Below are 11255 nucleotides of genomic sequence, written 5' to 3'. Positions count from 1 at the left end.
AACCCTGATGTCGATGCCGCACTACGAGAGTTCCTATGCGAGAACTGGGACATTTTCGCCTGGCACCCTTCAGACATGCCAGGAATCCCACGTAGGCTGGCTGAGCACAGCCTAAATATCCTAAAAGGATTCAAGCCAGTCAAGCAGGCTCTTCGACGTTTCTCCGAGCCTAAGAGACAAGCCATGGGAGAGGAACTAGCCAAGCTATTGGAGGCCGGATTCATCAGAGACATCAAACATCCGGACTGGCTAGCAAACCTGGTGATGGTACCAAAGAAGGACAAATCCTGGCGCTTGTGCGTCGATTTTAAGGACCTTAACAAGGCCTGCCCAAAGGATCCCTTCCCCCTCCCCCGCATCGATCAAATCATAGATGCTACCGCAGGACACGATTTATTGTGTTTCCTCGACACATACTCCGGCTACCATCAAATTAAAATGGCGGAGCCAGACCAAGCCGCAACGGCATTCATCACACCATACGACCCATTCTGCTTCAACACAATGCCCTTCGGGCTCAAAAACGCCGGCGCAACATATCAGCGCATGATTCAGACATGTCTTGCAAACCAGATTGGCAAAACAGTGGAGGCATACGTGGACGACGTGGTCGTTAAAACCAAGCATGTCGAAACTCTAGTAGACAACTTGAGGCTCACATTCGACAACCTCCGAACATATGACATCAAGCTCAATCCAGAAAAATGCGTTTTCGGCGTACCAGCCGGAAAGCTCCTGGGATTCATTGTCTCCAGTAGAGGTATTGAAGCTAATCCGGCCAAAATCCGAGCATTGTCACAGTTGGCTACCCCAACAGACCTCAAACAAATAGAAAAATTGACAGGATGCGTGGTGGCTCTAAGACGCTTTATCTCCCGCTTGGGAGAAAATGCATTACCCCTTTATCGCCTCCTCCGACGCACCGAACACTTCGAGTGGACGGATGCCGCCTCGGCCGGACTCAACGAAATAAAAGCCATATTGGCAACAAACCCAGTCTTGGCCGCGCCAAACATTGGCGAACCAATGCTATTATACAATGCAGCAACTCATCAAGTAGTAAGCGCAGTGCTCATCGTCGAGCGAGAAGCGGAAGAACACAAATACCCCCTTCAAAAGCCGGTTTACTATGTGTCCACTATCCTTACTCCATGCAAATCACGGTTCCCGCATTATCAAAAGATAGCGTACGCGGTATTTATGGCATCCCGGAAGCTGCGACACTACTTTCAAGAGTGTTCGATAACGGTAGCCTCGGAAGTACCACTTAACGATATTATAAACAACCGCGACGCGACGGGCTGGATTGCCAAATGGGGCATTGAGCTCCTCCCGTTCGACATAACCTACAAGCCACGGCGAGCTATCGAGTCGCAAGTTTTGGTTGACTTCGTCGCTGAGTGGACGGAAGCCAAAGTCCCTAAAGAGTACGGCACATATTCAAACTGGATCGTGCACTTCGACGGCTCCAAAATGTTGGCTGGTCTGGGGGCTGGTGTCGTTTTGACGTCCCCAACAGGAGATACCGTCCAATACGTGCTACAGATAATGTATACGGACTCCAACAACGCGGCCGAATATGAGGCCCTTCTACATGGTCTCCGGATGGCAGTATCTACGGGCATTCAACGCCTAGAGGTGCGCGGGGATTCGAACCTCACGATATCCCAAATAAATGGAGACTTCGATGCCAAGGATCTGAAAATGGCAGCTTATCGCAATGCCGTCCTAAAAATGTCAGCTCGGTTCGAGGGACTCGAATTTCACCATGTGGCTCAGGAAAACAATCAGGCGGCGGATATCCTCGCCCGCATCGGCGCAAAACGCGATGCAGTCCCTCCCAACATATTTCTGGAACGGCTCTTCAAGCCATCCGTAGCATGGGAATGGGACACCGGTAACAACAGTCCGGACCCGGCCAAAATACCTGATACCGAACTCTCTGACACAATCAGAGGCTCTGCCACTGAAATAACACAATCATCCGATGAAATAATGGCCATTATTGCCCCATGGACAGAACCATTCCTGGCCTACCTAACTAGACAGGAACTTCCGAAAGACCAAAATGAGGCACGCTGCATAGTGCGGCGATCCAAGGCCTACAGGATCCATGAGGGAGAATTGTACAAAAAAGTGCTACCGGAGTCCTTCAAAGGTGCATCTCCGAAGAAGAAGGGCGGAACCTTTTGGCAGAAATTCACGCCGGACTCGGCGGTCATCACGCCGCAGCCCGGGCTCTTGTAAGCAAGGCCTTCCGTACAGGATTCTATTGGCCAACGGCCTGGGCAGATGCACATGACTTGGTCCAACGTTGCGGCGGCTGCCAGCTCTTTGCAAATCAAAGCCACATGCCACCCACCGCCCTCCAGACAATCCCCATTACATGGCCCTTCACGGTCTGGGGGCTTGACATGGTTGGACCCCTTAAAGGGGGAACCCACAAGAAAAAATACTTATTGGTCATGGTGGACAAATTCACCAAATGGATAGAAGCTAAACCGGTTAAAACAGCCGAATCCGGACCGGTGATAGATTTCATATCCGGGGTTGTACACCGTTACGGCGTCCCCCACAGCATCATCACTGATAACGACACGAATTTCACGTCCGACGAGGTAAAACTCTGGTGCAGCAAAATGGGCATCAAGCTCGATTACGCTTCAGTCTATCACCCACAAACCAACGGCCAAGTCGAACGAGCAAATGGTCTTATAATGAGCGGCATTAAACCCAGATTAGTGTGCTCCTTAAGGGAGTCTGAGACGCACTGGGTAGAGGAGCTCGACTCCGTACTCTGGGGGCTGCGGACCACGCCAAATCGTAGTACTAGATATACACCATTTTTTATGGTGTACGGCGCAGAGGTAGTCCTGCCTTGTGACATAATTCATGACTCACCTCGAGTGCGCATGTACGAATAAAGAGAAGCCGAGCTCGATCTGCATGACAGTCTGGACACTCTGGAGGAAGAGCGCGATGTAGCCAAAGCCTGTTCTGCATTTTACCAGCAACAGGCTCGCAGATACCAAAGCAGAGAAGTACGGGCCAAAACTTATAACATTGGCGAACTAGTTCTACGGCTACCGGATAATAAAAAAAAACAAGCTCGAGCCCAAATGGGAAGGTCCCTTCATTATCGACAATGTTCTGACCGGTGGAGCGTACCGACTGCGGGATGCATCGACTAGTCGACTCGAGCCGAACCCATGGAACGCGGCCTGGCTTCGAAGATTCTACGCTTAGCACCGGACTCTATGTTAGTCCCCTCCCTTTGTCCATTTTCTGCATATGCATCATCTGTCTTGTTTCCCTTTACTTTCTTTTATTTCTCTAGGCCTTCAAGGGTCACCTTGTGCCTCACTCGTACATTACAGATGCGCTAGCCGCACTCTTCATACCTGGGGGCTTCTTTCACAGAAGCTTAAATTATTTACCTGGGCCTCATGCCCAACACATGTGTTATACTTCCGCATGTACCTTTTTTCACCATTATATGCATCGATATGACTTAAGTTTTGGCCAAGCTGGGTTGCCTGGCTCTTGTATTTATGCCCTGCGTTCCTGTTAATTCGGCTAGGGCATAAGGGGAGCACCTCTGCGATTGTTACCGCCGGGTCAGCCGGACGTGTACCTCAGACTGGGTGAAGCCGAAAGCTAGCATTCTTAAGAGAATATTCGGTCGTGAACAAAACATGACTTTTATTTATTATCCATATCTGCCCCCAGATGTTTTTTGCGCTTCTTATCGTAGTCCGGACATGCACTTTAGGGCATGCCTACCCAAGGAAAGGAACCCTTAATGGAACTATTCTCTCTGGAAGATGTTTCTTACAACCCATGTAATATAACATAACTAGTTGGGCACTTGTCTTATAAAGCACTAATGACCCCTACGCCTGGTCTCCACGCATGGCCCGCTTCTTACATAACCGAGAGGGTATTCGGATACACTCCGGACTGTCGGGTCCCGAGGTTGAAGCGAAAAGGTCCGCCACGACAAACGATCTACAATCCGTCTAGAAGGCATCATACATGTCACTTTAAAATTACATAGTCAATTTGACTGGTTGAATTCCTCCTCAATGTCATCCAATAGGATGTCTAGTCTACAGTCCTGTTGGGAATACTTTGCGGCCAATTCTACTTGGCTGTACACTAAACTCACAGGGATCTCCCTGCCATCAGGCCCCACAGGTCCGACTTCGTCCATGTGGTTCGGGTCAGCCTTCGTGTACCGTGTCTTCACCATTGCCCAGGCTTCCCTGGCGCCCTGACAGCAGGCCGATATCTTCCATAATCGGAAGCACCGCCGTGCTCCCTTCAGCTTTTCTACAAGCTCTCCAAGGCCTTCGGGTATGGAGACGGACGCCCACAAGGCCTGGGCAACGCCTTGCATCACCTGCCGAACTCGTTCGTGCAACTGTGCGAGCTCGGGAAGAAGATCACCCGTTGCATCAGGCATCTCCTCGGCAGGATGACCTGTTAGCATACCTACAGACATAACTCTGTCAGCCAGTTTCCTCGCCGAACTCTTTTTCAAAGTTCGTTCAAGCACTTACTAAATATGCCGCGTCGAAGCCGCCGATTCTCCTTAACAGAGTCTGACAGTTGGGCACGAACATCTTTTAGTTCCACGATCAGCTTGGTGTTGGCATCTTGGAGATCATTCTTCTCCTGCCTCATCCTCGTAAGCATGCTCTCACCAGCCTTCAGCTGGCGTATGAGCTGTTGCTTATCCGGATTTACTCCAGTGTCATCTGCAATTTTATCGACAGATTGGAATATACACTGCATTCTCATATGATACTTATCATTCGAAGGATACGTTACCAGAGGGGGTCTCTTTGGGCTCCCCTGCTGCGGCCAGTGCGGCCTGAAGTTGGGCTTTGCACTCTTCCAGCTCCTGGGACAGTTGAGTATTCATTTCTGTAAGAACCTGCCTAACAAATGATCCTTAAATCAGTTATCCTAACTGTTTCAAGTCTCAGGGGCTACTGATATATATAATCATCAAATTTTCTCACCCGTATGTCTTTTACATACTGCTCCGTGGCTCTGGCTAGACCATTTTGAGCGGCACGGAGGTGCGCGTCTCCCGAGTTGAAGGCATCCAATGCCTCTTGGGAGAAACAAGCGTCACGAAGGACAGTCCGGTGACGCCTGTGGTTCATGGCACTTTCCACCTCGGAATGGGTGGCAGACAGTTTATCTGGATCCTCTGTCGTAGGAGCACCCGGCGCACGCCTTGTATTCGTTCCCGCCTCTGAATCCGGCCTTGGAGCCTGGCTTGTGGAGGCGCGATTGGTAGCCTCTCCGGGTATAGTCCGGTGAGCGCTCTTTTTCCTGGAAAAAAGCATGGGTGTTAATATGCCTCTGAAAAAACATCTTGTAATAAAGATGGCGCGCTGTACCGCTGCGCCGGTGTCTCAATCCGGACTGCGGGTCTTTTCAGCCTGCCTGGCCTCGCCGCCCCTTGTTGGCTAGTTGCCACACGCTCGGCCTTCTGCCCCGAGGACCTCCCCTGCAAAACATGGCTGTTATACGGCAATCAAAAAAGCGCAAGGACGAATCCCTTTTTAAATGCTGGGACTTCGGTCTCAGTCACCTGTGAGGCTGGAACTAGCCCGGGGTAATCGGCCGTAATGGCCACCAAGGCATTGTCATTACTCCATTGGTAAAATACCCCGGCGATCAGCTCCACGATTATGTCCAGATCCTCCTAGGAGGCCGGGTCAAGGGACCGTCCAGGGTCCTCGGGTTGTGGAGGAGGGCTGTTTATCTCCTTTACTTCCTGGTGCAGCTCCCGCGATGAAATTGCTAGAATGAATACTTAACTACAGGAATACGAAATGGATGGGTGCTAAAAAGTCTCCGCTTACCCAGCTCGGAGGATTGTACATAGAAAATCCGCCCTGCGGGTTGACACGAAGGAATTCCTCCTCTTCTCCCTTGTCTAAAGTGGATAAGATCTTTATTAGATCGACAGCCGATCCCGGCCCTTTGCGGTCATGGCGGGTGGCGTCATCCTCCCCGTTGAAATCCCACATGGGGTGGCCCCTATACTGAAGCGGCTGCACCCCCCGCATGATGCATGTGTCCATGACCTCGATCATGGTCAATCCGGATCGAGCTAAAAAACTTATCCGGCGCATCAGGTAAAGAATGTCCTTGTCATCTTCCTCCAGGGAGCTCCGTGGACGCCAGCTCTGGCGCTTCTTCAAAGGGGCGTTGTCGAATTCCGGAAGGCCAATCCGAATAGGGTTCGGGAGGGGGACATCTTCTATATAAAACCATTCTGAAGGCCAGTCTTCGGACGTCTTCTTCGGGGTCCCGGACAGGTATCCGGTCTCGGCAATACACCACACTTCGACTCCGCCCACTTGATATATTGATCCCTTCTTAGAACGGGGCACAAGGCAGAACATCTTCTTCCATAAAGAGAAATGAGCCTCACAGCCCAAAAACAACTCGCAAAGGGCTACGAATCTCGCGATATGCAGCAGGGAGGCAGGCGTAAGGTTGTGCAACTGGAGGCCGTAGAACTCCAGAAGCTCCCGGAGAAACGAATGAATTGGGAATCCGAGCCCTCTTACCAAATAAGGGACAAGGCATACTCACTCTCCCTTGGAGGGATTGGGACAACTCTCCGCTTGCTCTCCGCCATTGTAGGTGGCAAGCCCGGCTCGAACCGCGACCAGGTACGCTGGGGGAAGAAATCCCTTGGACTGAAGCATCACCAATTTGCTGTGCGGGATGGAACGTCTCTCCCAATCTCCCGGCTTGGAGCTAGGGGTGCGAGAGGAGGAGCTGCGTCGACTGGCCATGATGGAATGGATCTCTGTCGGGTGCGCTCCGATGAAGGCTCGCCAAGGGGGGATGGTGTGATTTGGATCTGAATCCTCGTCTTTTTAAATAGGCGGTTCGTTCACACAGCTAGGGGGTAAATATGAAAACACCCTGGCTCTTCACATTCGCTCAACACGTGGAAAGTGGCCACTATTGGGCGTGGAAGCCGAGGAGTACAAACATTCACAAGAAACCGGACATTATTTCGACAGGTACACATAATTTGGAGAGGAACCCGCCTTGCAATGCCGAAGACAATACTGCGCGCCGGACTCATCGTCATTGAAGCCTGGTTCGGGGGCTACTAAGGGAGTCCTGGATTAGGGGGTCTCCGGACGGCCGGACTATCTCCATTGGCCAGACTGTTAGACTATGAAGATACAAGATTGAAGACTTCGTCTTGTGTCCGGATGGGACCTACTTGGCGTGGAAGGCAAGCTAGGCAATATGTATATGGATATCTCCTCCTTTGTAACCGACCTTGTGTAACCCTAACCCTCTCCGGTGTCTATATAAACCGAAGGGTTTTAGTCTGTAGGACAACAATCACAACATACAATCATACCATAGGCTAGCTTCTAGGGTTTAGCCTCTCTGATCTCGTGGTAGATCTACTCTTGTACTACCCATATCATCAATATTAATCAAGCAGGATGCAGGGTTTTACCTCCATCGAGAGGGCCCAAACCTGGGTAAAACTTCGTGTCTCCTGCCTCCTGTTACCATCCGGCCTAGACGCACAGTTCGGGACCCCCTACCCGAGATCCACCAGTTTTGACACCGACAGTCCCCTTTAGCGCTCAAGAAGCCCTCACTAGGCGAGAAAGGAAGGCATCGTCGCCATGACAGAGCCGCACAAGGTGAGGGTTTGGCGCTGCATTAGTCCAACTCCTGTAAGGGCGTGACTTATCTCTCGAGTTTGGTGTAGTTCCTCGATGAAGCGCCCGACCCGAGTGGTGGCAGCTGAGGCGCTACTGGGTTAGGTCCTCGCGAGCTGCTTCCCACTCCCCTACACTTTCCTTAATGCTCTACGTCCTCAGGTCCCGGCCCTCGAGCGAGCTTAGCCGCCACTGGTATGACAGGTCGCGATGCCATGGGTCAAGGCCAGGGGGTGAGGGCTGGAGAGCCAGTAGGAGCCCATGAGTCGCGATGCTCAGGTACCTCCTTTTAACGTGCAAGCAGTCCGTGCCGGAGAAAGGGTGAGGCGGCTCACGACGTCCCTACCATTGCTCCTGGAGTAGGTCCTGCACACCAATCATGAAGAGAGAGACAAGACCTGTTGTTACGGTTGCCAGCCAACCTTTGGTCGCTCCGGGGAAGTGATTGGGGCACTGAGGGCCTGGTGAGGTGGTGCCTTGCGGGGCTGCCACGACCAGAGCTCGACCACTCAGGTTTATCGGCGTTGCAGGGACGGACCCATGCACAAATGCCGTGCCAGAGCGAGCGGCTCCATAGGTAGGCGCCAATCGAGCGGGCGATTAGGTCGGGTATGTTAAGCACGCAGGAGGAAATTCATTTTAAGTAGACGCGGGAAAAGCAAACGCCGCTGGGCCAGGCCCGAGCAGCTCGGGGATGATGCAGCTCGAGGGGTGCCCCCAACAAGGTAAGTAAAGAGCATAAGCAAAACGGATACATGCCGCAGGGACGGACCCACGCGACCTGGGAATGATGCAGCCCTATGGGCGCTCCCACCTAAGAACGGAACTTAGAAAGGTGTCACCTGGTGCCGTTGAAGATGGAGTGATGTTGAAGAAGCAGGTGATGCGCGATGAAGACGTCTACCCTCATGAGCCCCCAGGCCTAGGTGCCTCGGGAGGCTCCGGGGGCACAGGTGGGTCTCCGAGAGCCATCTCCATCTCCGCTAGGACCGCACAATGCCTGACCTCCTGGGCCTCCAGAATGCTCCTCAGCAGGCGCTGATGAGCGGCGACCGCGTTTGGCAGGCTGAGAGGCATGCGAATGTAGTTGTGAGGTGGACCCTCGCAATGCCCCACGCGCGAAGGCCAGAGGCGCTCCTGAGACGCGGCTCGGATGAGCCCTGGCACGTTGATGCAGATGCGCAGCCCACCATCCTCGCCTGGATGTGGGGCTGCGGTGGGCAAGCGGCGGCTGCCATGCATGACTCTCGACTCCTGTAGCTCCTGGGTGTTTCTCGCGATGAACTCCCGAGGGTTTGGTCTTCCTTGCCTTGTATCTTCCTGAGGGAAACGTACCTGGAAGCACCCCTCAAAGTGGTGCCCGAGTGCCTCCCTCGCGACCTTGGCAAAGTCGGTGGCTCTCCATGAAAGAGCCCCCGAGCCCTGCCTGAGGAGGGCGTCGGGCGCGCCTTCCTATGCGAGAGTGGGTGGCGCTCCCTGATTGGGCGCGGACCCTGACGCAACACCTCCAGAGGCGCCTGCCTCCTTGTGGCTTGGGCCAGGCGAAACCTTCTTCTTCTTAAGGGTCGCCTCGGGAGGTCTTCGTTCCTGTGGTCCGGGTCTTTGATTGCTGCGGCTTGGAACGCGCGCTCGAGTGAACACACTGCGTCCCTTTCTTCACAGGGTACGGTGATGACTCCATCGCTTCCTGGCATCTTGAGGACATTGTATCCATGGTGAGTCACCGCCATGAACTTGGCCAGGGCTGGGTACCCGAGGATGGCGTTGTATGGCAGGCGGATGTGGGCGACGTCGAAGTCGATGAGCTCCGTGCGGTAGTTGTTGCGCTGTCCGAAGGTGACTGGAAGGCGAACCTTCCCTATGGGAACATTAGAACCATCAATGACTCCTGAGAAGGGCTTGGTCGGCTGGTGCTGATCATACGGCACTCGGAGATTGTCGAACATCTCGACGGACAGGACGTTGAGTCCTGCTCCGCCATCAATGAGGGTCCTGGTGACCTGCACATTGCTGATGACTAGGGAGCAAAGCATTGGGAGGACTCCGGCCGTTGCCGCGCACTTGAGCTGATCCGCTGAGCTGAACATGATAGCGCACGCAGACCACCTGAGAGGGCGCATGGCCTCAAGCTTGGGGAGGACTGCATTCACCTGGCGAGAAAACTGCTTGAAGATGCGTTGTGAGGCTGGGGCCTGCTCGCCACCCAAGATGCAAGCGACTGCGCGCGGCTCCTGGAAGCCCCCAGCCCCCTCGTCTTGATGTTGGTCTTTGTTCCTCCTTGGCGGTGGCGGCAGAGGAGGAAGGCCTGCATTGTCGTACAGGCGATCCTCACGAGGCTGATCTCTCCAGCCTCCCTCGCGAGGCTGGTCCTGCCAGCGATCCTCACGAGGTCGGTCACGCCACCCTTGGCGAGGGCCACGGTCTTCCCATCATCCGCCACCTCTTCCTCCTCCTCGGCCATAGCCCCTGTCGTTGCGCTCGGGGCGTCGGCCGACATGTGCATCTCTCACGGCCCTGAGCTCTTGACATTCGTTGGTGTTGTGGGTCTGGAGGTCATGGTACACGCAGTATCGGCTGCCCTTGGATGACGCAGGCTGATCTCTGCCTCGCTTGGTGTCTGGTTCCACTGCAAGCACGACAGCCCCCTTGCACTTCACGTCCTTGGCCTTGGGTTTCTTCTCTTCTGGGTCGGCAGCCGGGAGTTCGAGGAGGGAAAGGCGCCCTTCCTCAGCCCTGGCGCACTTGGTCGCCAAGTTGAACAGCTCCAGGGATGTGCACAGGTCTTCATGGATTGCTAGCTCCTCCTTCATCTTGATGTCGCGTACGCCATCGGAGAAGGCCGAGATGATGGCTTCTTCAGTCACCTTGGGGATCTTGAGGCGAGCGTTGTTGAAGCGATGGATGTATTTCTGCAGGGTTTCCCCTTGCTGCTGCTTGATGCGGTGCAGATCGCTCACGGCCGGGGGACGGTCGCAAGTGCCCTGGAAGTTGGCGATGAAGCGAGTGCGCATCTCGTCCCAGGAGGAGATTCTGCCAGGAGCCAGGTGCGGGCCCCGTCCTTGAGTGCCATGGGAAACCAGTTCGCCATGACCCTTTCGTCTTTGTTTGCGGCTTCGATGCATAGCTGGTAGAGCTGTAGGAACTCTGCGGGGTCCGTTGTGCCATCGTAGCGAGGGGGCAGGTCAGGCTTGAATTTGCCTGGCCATGCGACGCCGCGTAGCTCGGGGGTGAGGGCACGGCAGCCTGCCGTGGCCACTGGTGCCTTTTGCTGGTGCTGGTCTTGTTCTTGGGGATCACCGCACGCCGCCGCTCGGAGCAGCGTGGGGTCTTGGCATGGAGGTGCATGGACGCGATCTTGGCGCGCCGGCGCTGGGAGCGCGCGAGCACCTTCTTGGCAACGAGGGATCTCTTGGCAGCTCCTTTCTTGCTGCCCAGGCGCCGGACGTGGAGGGTCTCGCCCTGGTGCTACGTGCCTTGGAGCTAGGGTGCCTTCTTGGGGAGGAGGTGGTGGAGGCACCTCCTGATCCC

This window comes from Triticum dicoccoides, chromosome 2A (assembly GCF_002162155.2).
Source record: "Triticum dicoccoides isolate Atlit2015 ecotype Zavitan chromosome 2A, WEW_v2.0, whole genome shotgun sequence".
NCBI lineage: Eukaryota > Viridiplantae > Streptophyta > Magnoliopsida > Poales > Poaceae > Triticum > Triticum dicoccoides.
The sequence above is the reverse complement of the archived record's forward strand: the minus strand, read 5'-3'. Positions refer to the sequence as shown.